Source organism: Bubalus bubalis, chromosome 10 (assembly GCF_019923935.1).
Source record: "Bubalus bubalis isolate 160015118507 breed Murrah chromosome 10, NDDB_SH_1, whole genome shotgun sequence".
NCBI lineage: Eukaryota > Metazoa > Chordata > Mammalia > Artiodactyla > Bovidae > Bubalus > Bubalus bubalis.
Window position 1 is genome coordinate 96,658,777 of NC_059166.1, and position 22,616 is coordinate 96,681,392.

Below are 22,616 nucleotides of genomic sequence, written 5' to 3' on the forward strand. Positions count from 1 at the left end.
AGTAAACTGAGAAAGTCCCAGTGAAAGAAAATACAGAATTGTAGTAACTCCTTACAATGAAAACCCATACCTTAGCCTAAAAAGTGAGTTTTGGGAAAAGAGGGTTAAATTACAATGTACCACCACAGATTTCTGTCTGTACTTTTTCTTGTTTGTTTTCCCTAATTTTATGGAACAGTATTGAAAATAATTTGGAAAGTCTCTTTAAAAACAATCCAACTAGGAAAGAGCATCCTGCTGATTACATTGTGTTACCATTTTTTAATAACCTTTAATGTTCTTTTTTTTCAAAAATTATGTATCTATCGTTGGCTGCACTGGGTCTTCATTGCTGTGAGTGGGTCTCCTCTAGCTGTGGTGAGCGGGGACTACTCTGCAGCTGCAGAACATGTATTTCTCGTTCTAGTGGCTTTCCCTTGCTGTGGAGCAGAGGATCTTGGGTGCTTAGCTTCAGCAGTTATGGAGTGTGGGCTTAGCTGCCCAGCAGCAGCATATGGAATCTTCCCAGAGGAGGGCACGAATCTGTGTCCCTTGAATTGGCAAGCCAATTCTTAACCACTGGACACCCAGGGAAGTCCAAATTTAACGTTCTGATGACCTTTGATAATTATATTAAATGATATATGCTTATTTAACCTAAAGGTTTTTTTTTTAATTTTTATTTTATTGGCGTATAGTTGACTTACAATGTTGTGTTGAACCAGGTTCAAGCCCTGGGTTGGGAAGATCCCCTGGAGAAGGGAATGGACACCCATTCCAGTATTCCTGCCTGGAGAATCCCATGGACAGAAGAGTCTGGAGGGCTACAGTCCAAGGGGTCCTAAAGAGTCAGACACGACTGAAGTTACTGAATACGCATGCATGCACATATTCTTTATCAAGATTTTTCATTTCTAGTCTTAAATCAGTTTGTTAGGAGTTTGCAACTCTGTCATTATGGGCATTTTGGGCAACAAATAGCAAGCCTGGACAACAGTTCCAGGACTCTGAGCGCTGTTATAAGGAATCATGGAAAATCCAAGCTGAAAGGGGACTGGACATCAGGGTTCACAAGCTCAAGCCCTACAGAGGCCGTTACCTGGATACGTGACAACGGGACCTAAGGTAACCTAGGGGGAGCATTTCTGGTTGAAGATATTACAACTCCAACAGGTATGTGGGTTGTACCAAACAAGTCTTTAAGGGACTTCAAAAGATCTCAGTTTCAAATGCTGACCTAGCGCAGTAAGATAACTAAGGCCCACAGAGTGTGAAGGGTCCACGGGCACAAAGTACCACACCTGGGGTCAGAATTCAGCTTTCCTGAATTCCAACCCAATGCTCTCTCTGCTTTATCCTTTTCTTCTGCTAAAAGCAATGCATTCTGCTCCATTTTTAACACATAAAAAGCACAGCAGGTCTAATGAGAAGACACAGAAGTCCAGAATCATATACAACAAGAAGTCAAAGGCAGTCTTCAAAAATCCCACAGCTCTAGGAATTTTCTCATAAAGATTTTGTATCTTCCATATTCCGTATCTTGAAATATCCAAACCCCTCAAGTACAAGAGTTTCCTTGCCCTGTCCACACGGTCCATCTAAATTCAGCCCAGCAGTCTCAATTCCTAGGAGTCCAGACTGAGCTTCAAAACAGATGGCTGGAAACCATGCAGAACATTTCTGCAATGACACAGCTCATTTGTTTTTCTCTGCATAGAAATGACCTCTATCTTTCTGTTCACGGAGTAATGGATAATATACCAGACCAGGAATCAAGAGGATGATTGCAGAATTGGTTTTACAACTGACTGTGTGCACATTCTGGACAAGACCCTTAACCTTTTTTATTCTAATTTCCTTCTAAGTTGAATAGGTAGATAAGGTATCTATAAAGTCTTTTTCTGTATCCCTCCTTTTGTCTTTATGTGGGTGTACATACCTTTGGGTGAAAAATATTCACAACAGATGACAACAAAGAAAAAAACTTTCTAGCAAATAATCCTCATTGCTGCTGCTGCTGCTAAGTCGCTTCAGTCGTTTTCGACTCTGTGCGACCACATAGACGGCAGCCCACCAGGTTCCTCCATCCGTGGGATTCTCCAGGCAAGAACACTGGATTGGGTTGCCATTTCCTTCTCCAATGCATGCATGCATGCTAAGTCGCTTCAGTCGTGTGCGACTCTGTGCAACCCCATGGACAGCAGCCCACCAGGCTCCTCCATCCACAGGATTCTCCAGGCAAGAACACTGGAGTGGGTTGCCATTTCCCTCTCCAGTGATCCTCACTAGAGAAAATCTAATCTAGACAGCATCCCTCCAACACTTACACTAACTCAACAATCTGCCTTTTACCGACAGATGTTATGGAAATAATTATAGTCAATAATATGAATAGCTTCTAGCTGCCCAAACCATAGGCCTCTGTCATAGTCTTGATCTTTCTTAGACTTCTGCAAAATTTAGCACTGCTATTCGTCCTCTAGTTTTCCTTTATTTCCATCTTGATGTCTGTGACAACACTCCTGGAATCTATTGCCTTAATTAATTTACTTTCAGACTCTCAGGTCCTTTCTGTCAGCCCTCCCCTTAAACTTCTGTCAAATCTTCCCCTTCTCACCCTGTGCTGGCGACAGACTCACCCCTCCTGAGCATCAGCACTGCTATCTGGAGATACTAATGATTCTCAGATCCGAGCCCCTCACTCTGTCCTCTCTCCTAAGAGATCCTCCCAACTGCCCCCTAAATGCTGCACAGTTCAGTTCAGTTCAGTCGCTCAGTCGTGTCCGACTCCTTGCAACCCCATGAACCACAGCACGCCAGGCCTCCCTGCCCATCACCAACTCCTGGAGTTCACCCAAACTCATGTCCACTGAGTTGGTGATGCCATCCAACCATCTCATCCTCTGTCATCCCCTTCTCTTCCTGCCCTCAATCTCTCCCAGCATCAGGGTCATTTCAAATGAGTCAGCCCTTCGCATCAGGTGGCCAAAGGATTGGAGTTTCAGCTTCAACATCAGTCTTTCCAATGAACGCCCAGGACTGATCTCCTCTAGGATGCTGCACAGACAATGCTGCACAACCAACTGAAAACCTGCCATCTAGCAAACAGGTCTTTGGTTCGCATCCTCCACATCACCCAAGCTAAATCTACGGCATCATTCTCAAGTTGTCTTGTTCTTACTTCTGACATCTAGTCGGTCACCAATTCCTTTCAATTTGTGACAAAAATGTTGAAAAACTCCCCTTCTGGGCACTGTCTCCTGACTTTGTACTTATCTTCAGCATGTGGATAGCTACAATAAGCTCCTAAATAATTTCTATCATTCTAGTTTTTCTCCTGTCTAACCCATCAACTGAACTCCTTAATTATCATTCTAACACAAAAATCTGATCATGCCACTCCCACTGCCTTAAAAATTTAGGACTCTAAACTCCATGAAGTAAATCCTAAAACTCTCACTGCATCCTATGTGTGTGCGCAGTCGCTCAGTTGTGTCCGATTCTTTGCAGCCCCATGGACTGTAGCCTGCTAGGCTCCTCTGCCCATGGAATTTTCCAGGCAAGAATACTCGAGTGGGTTGCCATTTCCTACTCCAGAGCATCTTCTGGACCTAGGAATTGAACCTGTGTCTCTTTGCATTTCCTGCGTTGGCAGGCAGATTCTTTATCCCTTTGCCACCTGGAAAGATAATGCATCCTATATCATCCTTCAGATTCTAGACTGAGCCCCCATTTTGCTTCCTCCTGCTTCTCCAGTGGGTAGAGGGGCACAACTTTACTCTTCTTGAAATTTGTGATGCATGATTCTATTACACTTCCCTTGAATGTCACATCCCTCTGCCTAGAATACTCCAACCCCTTCCTAATCTATGAAGCTTTCTTAAGCTCCCCAAAGCAATTGATGGCATGATTCTCTGACTCCAGCAGCACAACCAGGAGATCTGACAAATATAAATATATTCATGGAAACTAAAGATTGAGGGAAGAGAAGGGAGTGACGGCATATGAGATGTTTGGATGGCATCAGCGAATCAATGGACATGAATTTGAGCAAACCTCGGGAGAGAGTGAAGGACAGGGAAGCCTGGCATGCTGCAGTCCATGGGGTTGCAAAGAACTGGATACAGCTTAGTGACTGAACAGTAAGTCAGATTATTACACATTAAGGTAGCAGCATCAGTGCTGGGATGTACAGCGGCTGCACACGGCTGCGTGGCAGCACTGGTAATGACTGTATTTCTGTCTAGCGTACAGGCCATGTCTCACCGTGGTGTGTGCTCCCTTGACTAACAAACTGCCTAGGCACCTTCTCCATAAACTAAAGAAAATGGCTCCTGGATAGTTTCTTCCCAATGACCAAAGTTAAAAAATAGAGATAAATTGGAAAGACTCTTCCTAAGAACTCATAAACAACTGTGAGTTTTTAAAACTGCGAGTTAAAAAAAAAAATCACCTTTTAAGTAAAATCTGTGCATCTTTGTTATATGCTCTAGCCTGAATCTGCCATGATCATAAATCTAAAAAACAAAAGGACACACAAGTCAGTAATCAGTTCTCTTCTTTTGACATGTAAAAGTTCAAATCAAAATTTTATAGTTATTTATGTATTTATTTCTTTTACTCCTAATACACAATTTTGTGCGTGTGTATGTGTTTAAAGACGTGTTGGTATCCAGGAAGTAGAAAAGCTTGTTTTCACCATGAGCAAGAATTATTAAATTAGACAGTTTTTCCCAGGACAATGAGCTATTGAGATTTAGAGAACTGACCTACAGTTGACCGATATTTTGGCCATTCCTAAAAGTCAATAAAAGTCCACTGAACCTCTAATTTAATTTCATAGTCCTCATTTTGCAGTTAAAATCTGTTTCTAGTCAGAAATTTGGAATCCATGCTGACTAAAAAGAATCAGTATATGAAATCTGAACTTCTTAAATGTAATTCCAGGACATCTGTACAGTTCTTGAAAGTATTTTTCAAGACTTCAGTGTTTATTGGACCAGAACATAGTAAGAAAAATATAAAATAATCAACCTGATAAAAACAACCTTTCCACTTACACTATTTCCTGAATACTTCACATGCAGAAGCTTAACTACATTTTAACATTCAGGTCAAGGTTTCTCAACCTTGGCATTACTGGGCTGGATATCTTTTTGATGTAGAGGGCTGTCCTCTGCATTGTACAATGGTTAGCACATCCTTAAGTGGCACTAGATGACAATAAATGTCAGTACCTCTCCCAGGTGTGACACTCAAAGATTTCTCCAAATGTTGCCAATTGTTTCCTAGGAAGCAAAATGCTCTCCAGTTGAGAATCAATGCTTCAGATAGTGAGCAAATTGGCTTCTTTTGGTATCCACCATATAGCACCTCATTTAGCACTTAATAGGTATTCAATAAATAGTTCCTGGAATAAATTAGTAAGTGTGAATTACACTTAAGACTATGTCATATTCTATCTCAGCAATCCTATAATTATATATGTCTTAGCTCCAATGATTATCCATGGCCTCCCTAGTGGCTCAGAGGGAAAAAATCTGCCTGCAATGCAAGAGATCTGGAATCAATCTCTGGGTCAGAAAGATCCCCTGGAAAAGGGAATGGCAACCCACTCCAATATTCTAGACTGGAAAATTCCATGGACAGAAGAGCCTGGTGGGCTACAGTCCATGGGGTCATAAAGAGTTGGACATGACTGAGTGACTCACACTTTCACTTCACTTTAGCCCAAGGAATATCCAGTCCATATATACTGATGAAAAATGAGTGACCCCTGCCCCCCACTCCTGGGAATAGTTAAAAAACCAACAACATTTGACTTCCTTATGTGTAAGTATACCACTAGGACTTCCCTCGTGGCTCAGACAGTAAAGCGTCTGTCTACAATGTGGAAGACCTGGGTTCGATCCCTGGGTCTCGAAGATCCCCTGGAGAAGGAAATGGCAATCCACTCCAGTACTATTGCCTGGAAAATCCCTTGGACAGAGGAGCCTGGTAGCTACAGTCCATGGGGTCACAAAGAGTTGGACACGACTGAGCGACTTCACTTTCCTGTATGCTGTGTAATTTTTTATCTGAGCAAGACCACCACTTACCATCATTCCTCTTCAGAGATTACAGACTCCTCGTGCAACTGGGAAATAACATTGCCTTCTGAGAGTTAAACCGTCAAACCATCACTGAGCAGATACAACAGAAGTCATAGAAAGTCATCTTAAAGGGGTCAGATGTCTCCAAGACTGGCAGACCTTGGCTGTAACTTCACTGAATGTATTAACATCAATGGAAGATGCCAGGGAAGAGAGAGCTGCTGAAGCTGGGGAAACATCTTGAAGATAACCATGGGGTTGGAGCAATCCAAATACCGACTACATGTAGTGTAGCTCTCTGCAAGTCACATCTTCATATTATGTTTTTACAAGTAAACTACACGGGGAGGCAAATTATTATAAGTTTGCTTGTTGAGCATAAAATCTGAACAAAAGAAGTTGTTTATACAACAGAAAGCTTAATATCTGCAAACACTCTTATTTGAGTATAGCCTTGGCCACAGGCAAAAATTCACCAGATGAATGTCACCGTAGAGAGCCCTCCAAAGACCACAGGTTGCCCCCCAAAAGCACGGTGCCCTACGGGCCTTTTCTGCAAGTAATTTCTTTCTTGGGGCTTCTAAGATATTTTTCCTTGCTTTTTAAAACTGCTTGCTTGTTTTCTTGGCTCATTTCTGAATGAACATCATCATATGCAAAAATTAAATATAGACAAGGTGGGGTCACTCCTTATCTTTTAGGAAAGAAAAAATTGATTTCTATTTGAGACATTACACAGTCTCATATTACGGGGCAATTTCTAATCACTATTTTTTCAAAATAAAGAGCTGTTTGGGAACATACGCCAGCCTGAAATGAGGTCAAGCAGTGACTTTGAGACACAGAAAGAACCTGATAGAAGCAAATAAAACGAGGAAAAATATTTTAACACAAGTCATTATTCAAGGCAGTATAACCTCATCTTTGAATAGTAATAACATTCTGGGCACCTATTAACATATATCTCACGATCAATTTTTTAAATCCCTACACTATGCAAACTGATATCTGTGGTTTGCACTGAAATTATACACAGATCCAAAGAGTGCTGTATTTCAAGTAATTTGGTAGGAAGCAATCATATTGTCAATCTACATTATATAACTCACAAAATAACCTGGGTGATGATAACGAACACACAGCTCAGCACAAGATGCATATAAAAATTGCTATTTCATAAAATATGAGTGGAGAAATTATAATAAAATTTTATTGCATAGTCAGTCACATTAATAAATATGATGAGTTAAAGAGATGCTTAATCTATATTTCTAAAAGTTTATTCAATGTGTCCTTCTCTTTCCGATTTAAACAGTTCCATAGTGGAAAGGGAGAATTTACCTAATATTAGGGGATGGCACTTCTTTGAGCTCATGGATCAATTTATGTATGGCCTTCCCTTCTGATTTGCTTGGATGACTTAGAGGAGACCAGAGCACTTTACATACTTTACATACATACATACATATATTTTAAATATACATATTAAATGATAAGAGATGCTTGCATGGTAAGTTGCTTTAGTTGTGTCTGACTCTCTGCAACCCTATGGACTGTAGCCTGCCAGGCTCCTCTGTTAATGGGATTATCCAGGCAAGAATACTGGAGTGGGTTGCCACACCCTCTTCAGGGAATCTTCCCAAACCAGGGATTGAACCCATGTCTCTTATGTCTCCTACACTGGCAGTCCTGTTCTTTACCACTATTACCACCTGGGAAGCCCCAGTGATAGAGATACCTATCAGTTCAGTTCAGTCACTCAGTTGTGTCCTACTCTTTGCGACCCCATGAACTGCAGCACGCCTGGCCTCCCATCCATCACCAACTCCCGGAGTTTACCCAAACTCATGTCCATTGAGTTGGTGATGCCATCCAACCATCCCATCCTCTGTTGTTCCCTTCTCCTCCCACCTTCGATTTTTCCCAGCATCAGGGTCTTTTCCAACGAGTCAGCATTTTGCATCAGGTGGCCAAAGTATTGGAGTTTCAGCTTAAACAGTAGTCCTTCCAATGAACACTGAGGACTGATCTCCTTTAGGATGGACTGGTTGGGTCTCCCTGCAGTCCAAGGGACTCTCAAGAGTATTCTCCAGCACCACAGTTCAAAAGCATCAATTCTTCAGTGCTCAGCTTTCTTTATAATCCAACTTTCATATCCATACATGACTACTGGAAAAACCATAGCCTTGACTAGATGGACCTTTTTTGGTAAAGCAATATCTCTGCTTTTTAATATACTGTCTAGGTTGGTCATAGCTTTTCTTCCAAGGAGCAAGCGTCTTTCAATTTCATGGCTGCAGTCACCATCTGCAGTGATTTTGGAGCCCCCAAAAATAAAGTCTGCCACTGTTTCCCCATCTATTTCCCATGAAGTGATGGGACCAGATGCCATGATCTTAGTTATAGATAAATACAAATGGGTTCAAAAAACAATTCAGACAATGACTGCAGCCATGAAATTAAAAGACGCTTGCTCCTTGGAAGAAAAGCTATGATGAACCTAGACAGCATATTAAAAAGCAGAGACAATACTTTGCCTACAAGGTTTCAGTCAAAGCTATGGTTTTTCCCATAGTCATGTATATATGTGAGAGTTGAACTATAAAGAAGGCTGAGCACCTAAGAACTGATACTTTCAAACTGTGATGCTGGAGAAGACTGTTGAAAGTCCCTTGGACAGCAAGGCGATCAAACAAGTCAATCCTAAAGGAAATCAACCCCGAACATTTATTGGAAGGACTGATGCTGAAGCTGAAGCTCCAACACTTTAGCTATGTGATGCGAAGAGCCAACTCATTGGAAAAGATCCTGACACTGGGAAAGATTAAGGGCAGGAGGAGACAGGGGAGGCAGAGGATGAGGTGGTTGGATGGCATCATCAACTCAATGAACTCGAGTCTGAGCAAACTCTGGGAGACACTGATGGACAGAGAAGCCTGGTGTGCTGCAGTCCATGGCATGGCAAAGAGTCAGACATGACTGAGGGACTGAACAGCAATACGTAAAAGATTTATATATAGGTATATCTACATCTGTAGGTACCTACTAAGATTGAGTTGGAAATTCAGGTAGAAGCCTCACCTAACTTGAAGAAGAGAAAATATTCAGAAAGCTTGAATGCCATATTATAATGACCAAGACATGAAAATGACTGATACAAAGGAAAACATCATTCTCATTTTTCCAATGTGAGCTTTGTCTACACTGGTTGACATGACAATTCTAAGAACCCCGTGAAACACAATATTCAGTGGATGTTTGACTGCCCTGCTTACTCTCCAAAGTAACATCAGGAACAGCATCCCTTCCACCCTTCTCCTCTTCATGTGCTGGACAGGGCTCTGAAACAGGTGCATATGCTTGATCAATCCTTTAATTTGTACTTTTCCACACCTACACAGTTCTCATTACATACATTCATGGCACAGGGAAGCTTAATTCAGTTCAGTGAACACAAGTGCAGAGATAATTACACATGTGAGAGTCCCCCTTTCTTCACCACCAGTGACAATGCACACAAGCCCTGGGCCAGCCTCTCCACCTCCTTCTCACTTTGCCTTATGGTTACTGTGCGTGCAATCTTAGCACAAGCACACCAACTCACACATATAATTTATGTGTGAATCTTTAGGTGTCTCTAATGTCCTTCTTTCATGTTTAGCTTGGCACATTTCATCTATGAAACATGCCAGTTCTGGAAATGCTGAAGAACCCTAGAAAAAAAAAAATGCTAACTTAAAGACTTTTTATCTGTAAGAGTGGTGGTCTAACTTCAGAAATCAATTTCTTTGTTTAATATCCAAATCATAGAATTCATAGCCAAAATACATATAGGGATCATAACAGAGGCATAAGAGCTATCTTGTCGATTTTATTCAGTTAATTCTTCTCTCCCTCTCCCTCTTACTGCAGGCACTTTCTCTTTGAGTAGAACTATTTATAAACCTCTATGTTTTCCCTCTGCCTACATAGTCCAATATGCCTCAACTAGCTATCATATATTAAATGTGTATTAATTTAACTTAAATTAAAATTCAGTTATTAGGTTACACTAATCACATGGCACGTACTCAACAGCCACTTGGGCCTATGAATTTGAAGCACATACAAAGAATACTGTCCAACATCACAGAGAGACAGAAGCACTGAATGACACCAAGGACAGGGACTCAGACACAAACTAAGGCAGGAATGGGAAAAGACTTTAAGTCTGTATTATCTCTGCTGCCATAATAAATTTATTTTCCAACTATTTCTTCATTCTTTTCACCAATTATTTTATACAGACTGTGTCTATGCTCAGTGGCTCAGTCGTATCTGACTCTTTGAGTCCCCATGGACTGTAGCCCTCCAGGCTCCTCTGCCCATGGATTATCCCAGTAAGAATACTGGAGTGGGTTGTCATTTCCTCCTCCAGGGGATCTTCGCAACCCAGGGATTGAACTCACGTCTCCTGTGGCTCCTGCATTAGCAGGCAAAATTCTTTACCATTGAATCACCTGGGAAACCCTTTATACAGATCATAGGATAGCAAATTTCTACAAAACATTCTCTTAAACACTAATACATAATTAGCATTCTGAATTATATACAAATACAGCACATATTCTTGCTCTGGGTTTGCCAAACTCTAAGAAACCATGTGGTAACTACCTGACTTTGAGGACCACTGGCCCCTGTTGATACTACTCAGCTCTACTGTTTTAAATGATGTGCCATCAAATGGGCACAGCTATGTTCCCAAAGAAAAGGCAATGCCCAAGAATGCTCAAACTACCGCACAATTGCACTCATCTCACACGCTAGTAAAGAGATGGTTAAAATTCTCCAATCCAGGCTTCAGAAATACGTGAACCGTGAACTTCCAGATGTTCAAACTGGTTTTAGAAAAGGCAGAGGAACCAGAGATCAAATTGCCAACATCCGCTGGATCATCGAAAAAGCAAGAGAGTTCCAGAAAAACATCTATTTCTGCTTTATTGACTATGCCAAAGCCTTTGACTGTGTGGATCACAATAAACTGTGGACAATTCAGAAAGAGATGGGAATACCAGACCACCTGACCTGCCTCTTGAGAAACCTATATGCAGGTCAGGAAGCAACAGTTAGAACTGGACATGGAACAACAGACTGGTTCCAACTAGGAAAAGGAGAATGTCAAGGCTGTATATTGTCACACTGCTTATTTAACTTATACGCAGAGTACATCATGAGAAACGCTGGGCTGGAAGAAGCACAAGCTGGAATCAAGATTGCCGGGAGAAATATCAATAACCTCAGATATGCAGATGACACCACCCTTATGGCAGAAAGTGAAGAGGAAGTAAAAAGCCTTTTGATGAAAGTGAAAGAGGAGAATGAAAAAGTTGGCTTAAAGCTCAACATTCAGAAAACGAAGTTCATGGCATCTGGTCCCATCACATGGCAAATAGATGTGGAAACAGATGAAACATTGTCAGACCTTAATTTTGGGGCTGCAAAATCACTGCAGATGGTGATTGCAGCCATGAAATTAAAAGACGCTTACTCTTTGGAAGGAAAGCTATGACCAACCTAGACAGCATATTCAAAAGCAGAGACATTACTTCGCCAACAAAGGTCCGTCTAGTCAAGGCTATGGTTTTTCCTGTGGTCATGTATGGATGTGAGAGTTGGACTGTGAAGAAAGCTGAGCGCCGAAGAATTGATGCTTTTGAACTGTGGTGTTGGAGAAGACTCTTGAGAGTCCCTTGGACTGCAAGGAGATCCATCCAGTCCATTCTGAAGGAGATCAGTCCTTGGTGTTCATTGGAAGGACTGATGCTGAAGCTGAAACTCCAATACTTTGGCCACCTCATGCGAAGAGTTGACTCATTGGAAAAGACCCTGATGCTGGGAGGGATTGGGGGCAAGAGGAGAAGGGGACAACAGAGGATGAGATGGCTGGATGGCATCACCGACTTGATGGACATGAGTTTGAATGAAATCCGGGAGTTGGTGATGGACAGGTAGGCCTGGCATGCTGCAATTCATGGGGTCGCAAAGAGTCAGACACGACTGAGCGACTGAACTGAACTGAACTGATGTTCTCATAAAATATAATTTATAAACCAGGCATGGGCTAGATTGCCCACAGACCACATTTTCCCAACTCTGACTCTAGTTGATGGATAAGCACTTATATAATAGGTATACAATTCTATATCAGAGAAGGCAATGGCACCCCACTCCAGTACTCTTGCTTGGAAAATCCCATGGACAGAGGAGCCTGGTAGGCTGCAGTCCATGGGGTTGCGAAGAGTCGTACATGACTGCGTGACTTCACGTCCACTTTTCACTTTCATGCATTGGAGAAGGAAATGGCAACCCACTCCAGTGTTCTTGCCTGGAGAATCCCAGGGACGGGGGAGCCTGGTGGGCTACCGTCTAAGGGGTCGCACAGAGTCGGACATGACTGAAGCGACTTAGCAGCAGCACAATTCTATATAGATGCAAGATACACTGTGGTAAATGCTACTGCATGTTCAGTATCTTTAGGAAACTTAGAGAGACAAATTTTGATTGAATGAACTGGAGATTTCCCAGAGGAGGGGAGATACAAAATGGGTCTTGAAAGATGAACATGAGCTCAGTGAGTAAATATGAAGAGAAGGGGATTTCAGGAGGAGGAAACAACTTGCAGAAAGGCTTAACAGCACAGGACTTGCTCAATGAGTTGGCGGCAGATCACTGTAACTGGAGCTGACAGAGGCACTGGGACACATTCTAGTAGGAGGCCATCAGGCTGTCTAAGACTATTCCAGGACGTTCTTTCCTAGCATCAACAGGAAGCAGGATTTCTCTAAGTGGTCTATGGCTCAGCTGCATCATCTCTGTTGTTTATTAAAGTTTATAGTCGTGGCCCCAAGCCCCCAAAATGTCAATTTAGTGGATTTGTAGTGCTGCTTAGAAAGTTCTATTCTGAGCAAGCACTGCTGATTCTGAGACACATTTTTTACATGTGAGAACCACTGACATACATGGTTAGTTAAAATATCTTTAAATGCAATTCCTAAATCATTTAACACAGGCTGAACAATTTTAACATTTTACATGGCTGAACATTGAATACAAGCTGAAGAGTCTTAGAATTATTATTGAGCTTGTTTCCAGCCTTCATCCTCCCTTCAATGAAAGTCAGTTTACTCTTCACTGTTCAAAGGAGTTTCAAGAAGTCTCTCCTCAAGCTAACTCATTTCAATTCACTGCATGAGCCTGTGTGCACTATATCACTCCACTCCACAGATGAATTTTTATAGTTTAGCTATTCCCTGTTCCAGGTCTCAGTTTTCTGAACTGAAATAACTCCTTAAAATGACTCTCACTTGCATCCCTTACTCACATGTTCTTGATCAACTGATTTGTCCAACAGAATTTTTCCATAAAACATTCTTGGAGTTTATTGTACATGGCACAACATTATTGGAGTTTATCGTACATGGCAGAAATACACTATGCTTTTTATTAATTCACAAAATCATAAGAAAAATACAGGCGAATTCCATAGCTTCATTAAAGATAGCTAGTGATGTGAAGACCTCTCTAATCAATAAAAATCCATCAAATCCTTTAAAAAAAGAACAGCTTCTTCCAGCCTTCTCTTGGTACAAAAGCTCTCTTGGACCCAGGTATCTTCCAAGTAGAATTACTTTTCCGTAAAAGCATCACCTTGCTTATCTACATTAAAACTCGTTTTATCTTACCCACTCAGGAAAACTTTCTATAAAATAAATTCATTTTCATCATTTCGAACATTTAAGACATTTACAGACCAAAATTTGTTATGATGGTGTAGCATTCTAAAATCTATCATTTCTAAGGCAAAGGCTTTCATTTGAATTGGAGAAACTAACATCTGCAACTGGGGTTCTAAATTTGAAATTATTATAAAATACAGTGAATTATGTATAAATCTATTGCTATAAGGACCTTCTTAGGAGCTGTGCATACTTAACATTTAAAACTGTTGATACAGCAGAATTAAGAACTTTCCTTAAAGATGGTCCTTTATTGAAAGGCTGTTCAGGCAAATTGAAGCATTTATAAATATGTTCTAAAACACAGTGGCACTTTTTAAAAAAGATGGTCCTTTCAAACAAAACATTCATGGGGAGAACTTGAAAACTGCTGAATATCCCACATAGAGAGATAAGCACCTAAGTGAGAAGTGAATAAAGCCTATCACCAGGTCTCTTCATGGAAATAAAGAACATGAGAAAATTAATCCTATAATAAAGAAAAACATTTGAATCTTAAGTTTACAGGCTCAGAGAAAGTAAATCACTTCCAAAAGTCAGAGCTTATCTCTAGGAAACAGGAGGGTAAATTGTTTTGCTTAGATGCAGACTCTTCACAAACATCCCAAATAGTCTAGCGGACTTCCCAGCAAGAGTTAAAAGCAGGGATGAGCTTGAAAAAGTTTAACAGCTGGTTCTCCTGGGAAGTGAGGAAGTAGGAAGCTCGGATTTGCAATGTCTGCCAATTTCTGTGGTATAAATATTCCTAGTGGGTGATTTCAAGCCACCAGTATGAGGCCACTGAAAGTGGAGTCAGGAAGAAATGCCGGCTCTGTGAGCTGGTACAGAGTGGTTCCACTACACCTCTAGGAAAGAAACCAAGACTAAGCTGTGATACTAATTTTAGCATGTCCAAATGAATATGGAAAATGCAGTCTGCATTGTAAGACCAGTAAAACACAGGTCCACAATGAAGGGGATTTTTAATATCTCCAGGATTCTTTCATGAGCATGAACATACTAAGTCGCTCAAGCAGTAGATCAAATAGAATAATAATATTTCAAATCTACTAGATTGTACTTACACATACAGCACTTTTGAATATATATATATATATATATATGCATACACACACATACGTGTGTGTGTGTGTGTGTATGAAAGTGAAAGTCACTCAGTTGTGTCTGATTCTTTGTGACCTCATGGATTATACAGTCCATAGAATTCTCCAGGTCAAAATACTGGAGTAGGTAGCCTTTCCCTTCTCTTGGGGAATCTTCCCAACCCAGGGATCAAACCCAGATCTCCCACATTGCAGGCGGATTCTTTACCAACTGAGCCACAAGGGAAGCCTAAGAATACTAGAGTGGGTAGCCTATCCCTTCTACAGGAGATCTTCCTGACCCAGGAATCAAACCGGGGTCTCCTGCATGGCAGGTGGATTCTTTACCAACTGAGCTATCAGGGAAGCCCTATGTGTATATGTACATGTATGTATGAACTGTTCTGGGTTTGTTTTTGTTTGTTTGTTTGTTTGTTTTGTTTTGTTTTAGTTGCTAAGTCATATCCAACTTTTTGTGACCCCATGGACTGTAGCTTATCAGGTCCTCTGTCCATGGGACTTTCAGGGCAAGAATACTGGAGTGGGTTACCAATTCCTTCTCCATGTATATTAATACATACTATATATTCAAACAAAATAAACAATGAAAATTTACCCTACAGCTTAATGGAAGCTTCCCTGGTGGGGTGGCTCAGATGGTAAAGCATTTGCCTGCAATGCAGGAGACCTGGGCTTGATCCCTGGGTCGGGAAAATCCCCTAGAGAAGGAAATGGCAACCCACTCCAGTATTCTTGCCTGGAAAATTCCATGGACAGAGGCGCCTGGTAGGCTACAGTCCATGGGGTTGCAAAAAGTCAGACACGACTGAGCAACTTCACTTTTCACTTTAATGGAAGCAGATGACTAGATTAACTCCAGGTGTTCCCAAGGCATTTTTATAGAAGAATGATGGTATGGTCACTGGAAGAAGCACAGATTTTAAACTCAGAAAGACAAACTGTATGCCCTAATTATCAATTATGATTTGTGTAACCCTGAACTCATTTGACCTAGTTGTACCTATGAGTTCCTGTATTTAATCTAGATAATGCCAATTCTGATGGGATTATGTAGTGAAATGCTTGGCACTAAGAGCTCATAAAGGTTTAATGCCTAAACTGTCAACAAGCCCCAACAAACATACACATCAACACACACATTCCAGGAAAGAGTACTTAATCTCCACGTTGTCTACCATTAGTCATTTCTGCTTTTACTTCTGGATGCCTTAATATGTCAAACAGCTTCTTTTTTACAACATCTGAGTTCATTTATTTTGTCAGATATAGCCAATACTGTCCTAATAGAGACCAACAGGAATAAAATGGCTGATTTATAGGATCCTGGTGAGATTTATCACTATACACGTAAAGCGCTGAGTGAAATGCCTAAAATACGTTATACTAGGTGCCACACATTTACCAAAAACTTCCATCCTTCCTTTATACATCTGGAAGGATTAGTGGCAGAAAGACTACGCATGAGAAAAGGCAGGGCCCTAGCACAGGTACGCCACGTATTAGTCCCATGACCTTCTCCAGCCCCTCAGTTGTTAAATTATTTAATAGAATCCAGTATTATCGACTGCAAAATATGATTGTGAGAATTAAGCAAGAAAAAGCAAGTGAAAAGGTCTCCAAAATTGTTGGTGCTTGATAAACATCAGTAAACTTACTTCTTCAAGGCTGCCCCTACATAGATGGGCACAGAAGCTGGATAAAAATACAACCGGCTCAAGAATGTACTGTACAACACTGAGAATATAGCCAGTGTTGTATAATAACTACAAACGGAAAACAACCATTACAGATAATAGAAAGGTTAAAAAAAGATTTTTAAAGAAGAATCAATGAAATTGCACATATATATAACTAAACACACACAGAAATAAAAAACAATGAAAAGCAAACTTGGGATAAAAAATTCTGCAGAGCTACCAACTAGAGGCTTATAGAGACATTTACAATTCCTGGTAATTCATTCAAGTCTCTGATGCATTTCTATGCAGAGGATGTAAGGTTTATTAATATTAAAGCACCTCCAATTATTTTATCCGTTTACAGCTTTGCTCTCCTACCTGCTCTTTGCCATGAAAGAAACAGCCTCAAGGTCTTGCATTTTTTTCATAAATAAAAATCATTTATTTAATGCATAAGTTTAATGATGATAAAAATTTTGTACACTTTGCTAATACACTTTGTATGCTTTAACTCATTTGATTCCTTACAATTTCAAATGTGACATGGGTCATATTAAGCTTATTAATGTAACCAAATAATATTTTACATATTAACCTTATTTTGTAATTCCTGAGAACTTACTTTCCAAGGATTACATAGCTGGAACTGTGAAAGAAACAGAAAGGAATTCAGATCTAACTCCAAAGTCTATATATCTTCAAACACTGACTACAGTATAATAGAAGGCATTTTAAAATTCGAAAAACCAATGCTTTTATAGTTCCCCATGGCTTAGAAATAACTCATTGTTATTCCTAAGACATGCCATACATCAAACTATAAAATATATCTCCCACAAGCCTGCCATTTTACAGACTTTTCAGTATTTTCCCCTTTATCCTGATTGCATGTACATTTTAAATTGAAACACCCTCCAAACAATGTTTCAACATGCCAACTGTATTGTGGTATACTGAACACTCCATCAAGCTGGGTTTTCCTATCTGATCATTATTTTTCATTGCTACTTTCCAGAATGTGTACGAGGGAAAATAAACAAAGGAACCTAAGTGCGGTTAGTGCACACCTGTGCAGCACATCCCACCACCACCAACTGGTGATAAAACTTTTGTGTAAACACGGACAGCAGTGCCACATGACTTGGACAGGATGAAAAATACCATGTGTAATAAGTTTTAGACAAAAGGTCTTTCCATAATTGAAATTCTACTTATTGTTTTGGATATAGCCTCTCTTCTATCTTCTTGTCTTTTGGAATCAAAGAAAAAAGCTGCCTACTGCACTGATAAATGCTCAATTTTTTTGAAAATAATATACCATAAACAATAACTTTTTCAAATTCGAAGGACTGTATCAGAAATTAGAGCCTTAAGTATAGATTAAAACCACACAGGCACTCAAGTATTTTATAGATGTTCCCAAGCAACTGCTTACAGAATATAAATAAGAACAAAAGTACAAAATGTTTAGACTGTCTGTAACCAAAGACTACTCTTTTAGACATCACTTAGCAAGTAGTTACTGCCCTACTAATGAACAGAAATCATTCCATAATGTTCCTTCCACTGAAAACATATTCTTCATATTTTCAATGTATAATATATATTATATATCTCTTCAAATAATAATATAAAAGTTTTAACGCATTAAATGGATATAGATAAATTTTATTGGGATTAGAGATATGAATTTCAACTTTCTAGATGTAAAAACACAATTTTAACTTCAATTTAGGTTAGATACGTGAATACCTAGACAGAAAGCAGTTGCCTTTGTTAGCCTTGAACTGTTCCAACTGTAGACGCCTGCTGGTAGCTAATAGCACAGGGGCCAAAAGCAGGCCATCTCTCAACAACAAGGCTGGCAATGGAAGACTCCCAACGGGTAATGAAAGTAGAAGTCAAGTTGGCAAAGCAAATGCTAAAGTAGAGATGAGAAGTTTGTATTTGATCCAGAAAGCAACAGATAGTCAGAGACAGAGACACAAACACACAGAAGGTGCAGAGACAGAAAGACAGGAAGGCAGAAACAGAACAGTGACTCTGGACAAAACGCCTACAGGAGCCCATCTGGGAATGATTTGGTTATCATATAAAACATACCTAATAATTAAAAAAACATGAACTCCCAGGGTACCAGTGGAAAAGGAACTGGAATCTCCCAGGTATGAGGGCACAGGTGTTTCAGGGGGAGAAGGTAGAACGGTATCTGGCTTTATGACCCAGAACAACATTCTCTGAATGATTTGTTTACAAAAATTGAAAACTGTGGAAAAGTGCCCAATCCATTTACCTCTGAGCCTTTCTGTTTCCATCAAGGTGTCGTTTTGTTATTGCTGTTCACGCCACATGTTATCTATAATTAGACCATAAACCTGAATTTGATTTGAAAGAAAAGGCTGAGAAGTACAAAGTATCTGCTGATTCAAAATATAACCTTCAGCTATTTTTGGTACAAGGTAGCCTTAATAATCCAAAAACAAGAACAATTTAAAAAAAAATTCTGCCAGTGTTTGAAACCCAAAGGTATTTAAGCTCATACAATAACCAAAATCTATAAAGTTCCAAAACTAATTCATAAAAAAAATTTTCTCATTCTTCAGCAAAACTCATCAGTGTTGAATAACATTTAATTTAAAAACATAAAAATTTTGAACTCTGAAAGTTAAAGCTGGAAAACTGCTTCCAAGGAAGAAAGCGGTATTTTTAACTATTATTAAGTGACTATTCCAAATAAGTGATTAAAGTTGAGACTCGTTACTATCCATGTAAATCGGAAAAAGCAAAACCCATTCAACTAGTCTAAACAACCAAAATCACAATTTACTGAACTTCCATGTTTTTCTCTGTTTCTTCTTGTCTCTGTAGTTCTCCTTTTCCCCAAGTCCTTCTTCCTATATTTCACCTCTTTGTCTCTATCCATCCTCATTTTCACAATACTCTATTTCATGCCCTCTCATTTTTATCCCTATATTCCTTCTCCTCCTGAAATTCTGAGTCATGCACAGTACTAGTATTAAGAATATAGATTCCTAGTGATTTTGAACTGGTAAAATAGAAAACGCCCCAGGCAAAAATTCACATTTGCATTCTAGTGTTAGAAGTAGAGCTATTAAAATGCAAAAAAAAGCACGAGTTAAAAAATGAATTTTAAATAGTAACTACTGAAATGCCTGTGGTGAGGATCAAGACCAAAATTGCTAATATAGCTGTGCCCTTGAAACTGAGCAAGACCCTAAGAGGCCTTGCCAGTGACAAATCTTTGAGTCCCTTTGCAGAAACCAAGACCCTAGCCCAGGTGGAGGTTGCTGATTACATGCTAACACTAAGCAGATAGACTCCAGACTGTTTGAAACCAGAACCACCACCCTGTTACCTCATCACCAACCGACAAATTTATGATTACCAAAGAGTATAGCAGTGGGGGGAGGGGTAAATTAGGGGTTTGGCATTAACAGGTAACATTAATACACATAAAACAGGTAAACAACAAGGACCTACTGTAGAGCACAGGAAACTATATTCAGTATCTTATAATAACCTATAATGGAAAAGAATCTGGAAGATTTTATATATATATATTTATGTATCATATGTATATATATCATATATATGTATGTATAACTGAATCATTTTGTTGTACACCTGAAATCAACACACTGTGAATTAACTATAATTCAATTTAAAAAATTATAACTTTGTAGACAGTCTAAGACCTGCAACGCTTGTCCCAAATCTTGCCATTAAAAACCCTTCCCTGAAACCCATTGGGAAGTTCAGGTCTACTGAGCAGTGTCTGTCCTTCTCCTTGCTTGGTGCCCTTTAATAGATGCTGTACTTTCCTTCCCCACAACTCCATGTTATGCCTTGCTACACAGCCAATGAGCAGACCCAAGTTCAATTCAGTAACACCCTCAGCCTTCTGGGTCCAGTCACCAGAAATTGCTACCTCTTTAAAACCTTTAAAAAAACTTTTTTTTTTTTTAACCTCTGCTGAACTCGACAAGTTGCAAAATAATGATACTCCACATATAAATTAAGCCTCTGTTCAACTTCTATTTCATAAAAAATCTTGTGCACTTAGAAAGTCAATGAATGTATTAAAAATATTTTGGCCTCAATTATTTTTGAAAGTCTAATTCATACTTTTAAAAGACATTTATCCCGGAGTTTATTTTTTTGTTTCCATAGCATAATAGTTATGCCAAGGACACACAAAATTTCTACAATATAGTCACATTAAAGTTATTGATAAACTGGAAGATTGGGATAGACATATACACACTGCTATATATAAAATAGATAACAAATAAGAAGCCCCTGTATAGCACTGGAAACTCTATGCAATACTGTGTAATGGCCTTCATGGGAAAAGAAGGTAAAAAAAGAGTAGATATATGTATATGTATAACTGATTCACTTTGCTGTACAGCAGAAACTAATACAACAGTACAAATAAATTATATTTCAATTATAAAAAACTACACCTTTCCAAATTAATGTATTATTGTAAGTCAACTACACTTACATAAGGAAAAATAAAAATTAACAAAACAAACAAAAAATATGCCTTCTCAACAAATCACGTTTCCCTTAAAAGCCACTCCTTCCAACTCTATCTCATTAAGTAAGGTATTTTCCCAGCATTTAGTTCACCACGAAAAAAGAACATTTGTGCTAATAAGGGACAAGAAGCATATTTCTTAGGGTGATGTGATGAGTCACTGAGCAGATGTAAGTTGGGTGGTGACTAGGGCCAGGGTTGTAAACTAATCAGAAAGGCTGCAGAGAATGAAGGCAGCAGTGGGCCACAAGCACCCTGGACAGGAAGGGTTAACAGCTGACCCAACAGCCAGGTCAGCCTCATTCTGCTGGAGCCAAAATCTCATTGGCTTTGCTATGCTGGCTGAGCCCCAGATAAAAACCAGAGGCTGGCAGAGGCACCAGTGCAGGAAGTCAGTTGTGGGGAATAGTAGAAAGCGCACTTAGCTCTTATTTCAATTTGAATTAAGACTTCAGAGGGTTTGCATCTCTATGATACTCATTATTTGCTAATTTTGTAAATTCTGTTTGCTTTCCTATGAGCTAACCATAAAAACTCATGTAAAATAGAAACCATCTTGTGTTGTTTATAAAAAAAACTGCCCTGTGAAAGAGGGATTTGAAATTATAAACAGTTTACCAATCTTCTGGAGGGGAAAGGAGTCCAAGACAAAGAAAACTCTTGAATAGGTATAAAAGAAGGAGAGAGAAATGCAAGCAGTTCACAGCCTTGGTGGAAGGAAGGAAATAAGGCCCTGAGTTGGGGATCTGGGATCTGGAAAGATAATGATCATATCAACTGTCTTCATTCACAAAGATCAAGAGACCTGCCCTGGGTGGGAAACAAAGAATGTACAGCTAAAGATGGAGAATCCTGGGGTTAATTCACAGCAGTGTGAGGGGTCAGAATGAAGAGCAGGAAAGACAACAGTGAACTTTCTCACCAAAGTCTTTCGTTTATTTCAAGAAATGGAAGGGAAGGAGGAAAGACAACGGGGTCCCAGAAAGCAAACTACTGCAGGGGGTGGGGTGAGGCCTCTGCTGCTGCTGCTAAGTCACTTCAGTTGTGTCCAACTCTGTGCGACCCCATGGACGGCAGCCCATCAGGCTCCCCCATCCCTGGGATTGATTCTCCAGGCAAGAACACTGGAGTGGGTTGCCATTTCCTTCTCCAATGCATGAAAGTGAAAAGTGAAAGTGAAGTCGCTCAGTCATGTCTGACTCTTCGCGACCCCATGGACTGCAGCCTACCAGGCTCCTCCGTCCATGGGATTTTCCAGGCAAGAGCACTGGAGTGGGGTGCCATTGCCTTCTCCTGGGGTGAGGCCTCAGGAAGATTTAAAACGATCAGTGCACACGTCTGGGAGTTCAATTTCCACGAAGCGCAGCCAGCTGAACCTAAGGTAGGGGAGGGATGGGAAGCCTGCAGGCAGAGCCATCCCCTAA

General features: G+C 40.0%; 1 protein-coding gene across 3 annotated transcripts in view; it reads right to left on the reverse strand.

Moving 5' to 3' along the window:
• ADGRB3 (adhesion G protein-coupled receptor B3) overlaps window positions 1–22,616 on the reverse strand; it is an 884,190-nt gene that overhangs the window by 773,880 nt on the left and 87,694 nt on the right. The gene's annotated exons all lie outside the window — the stretch shown is intronic.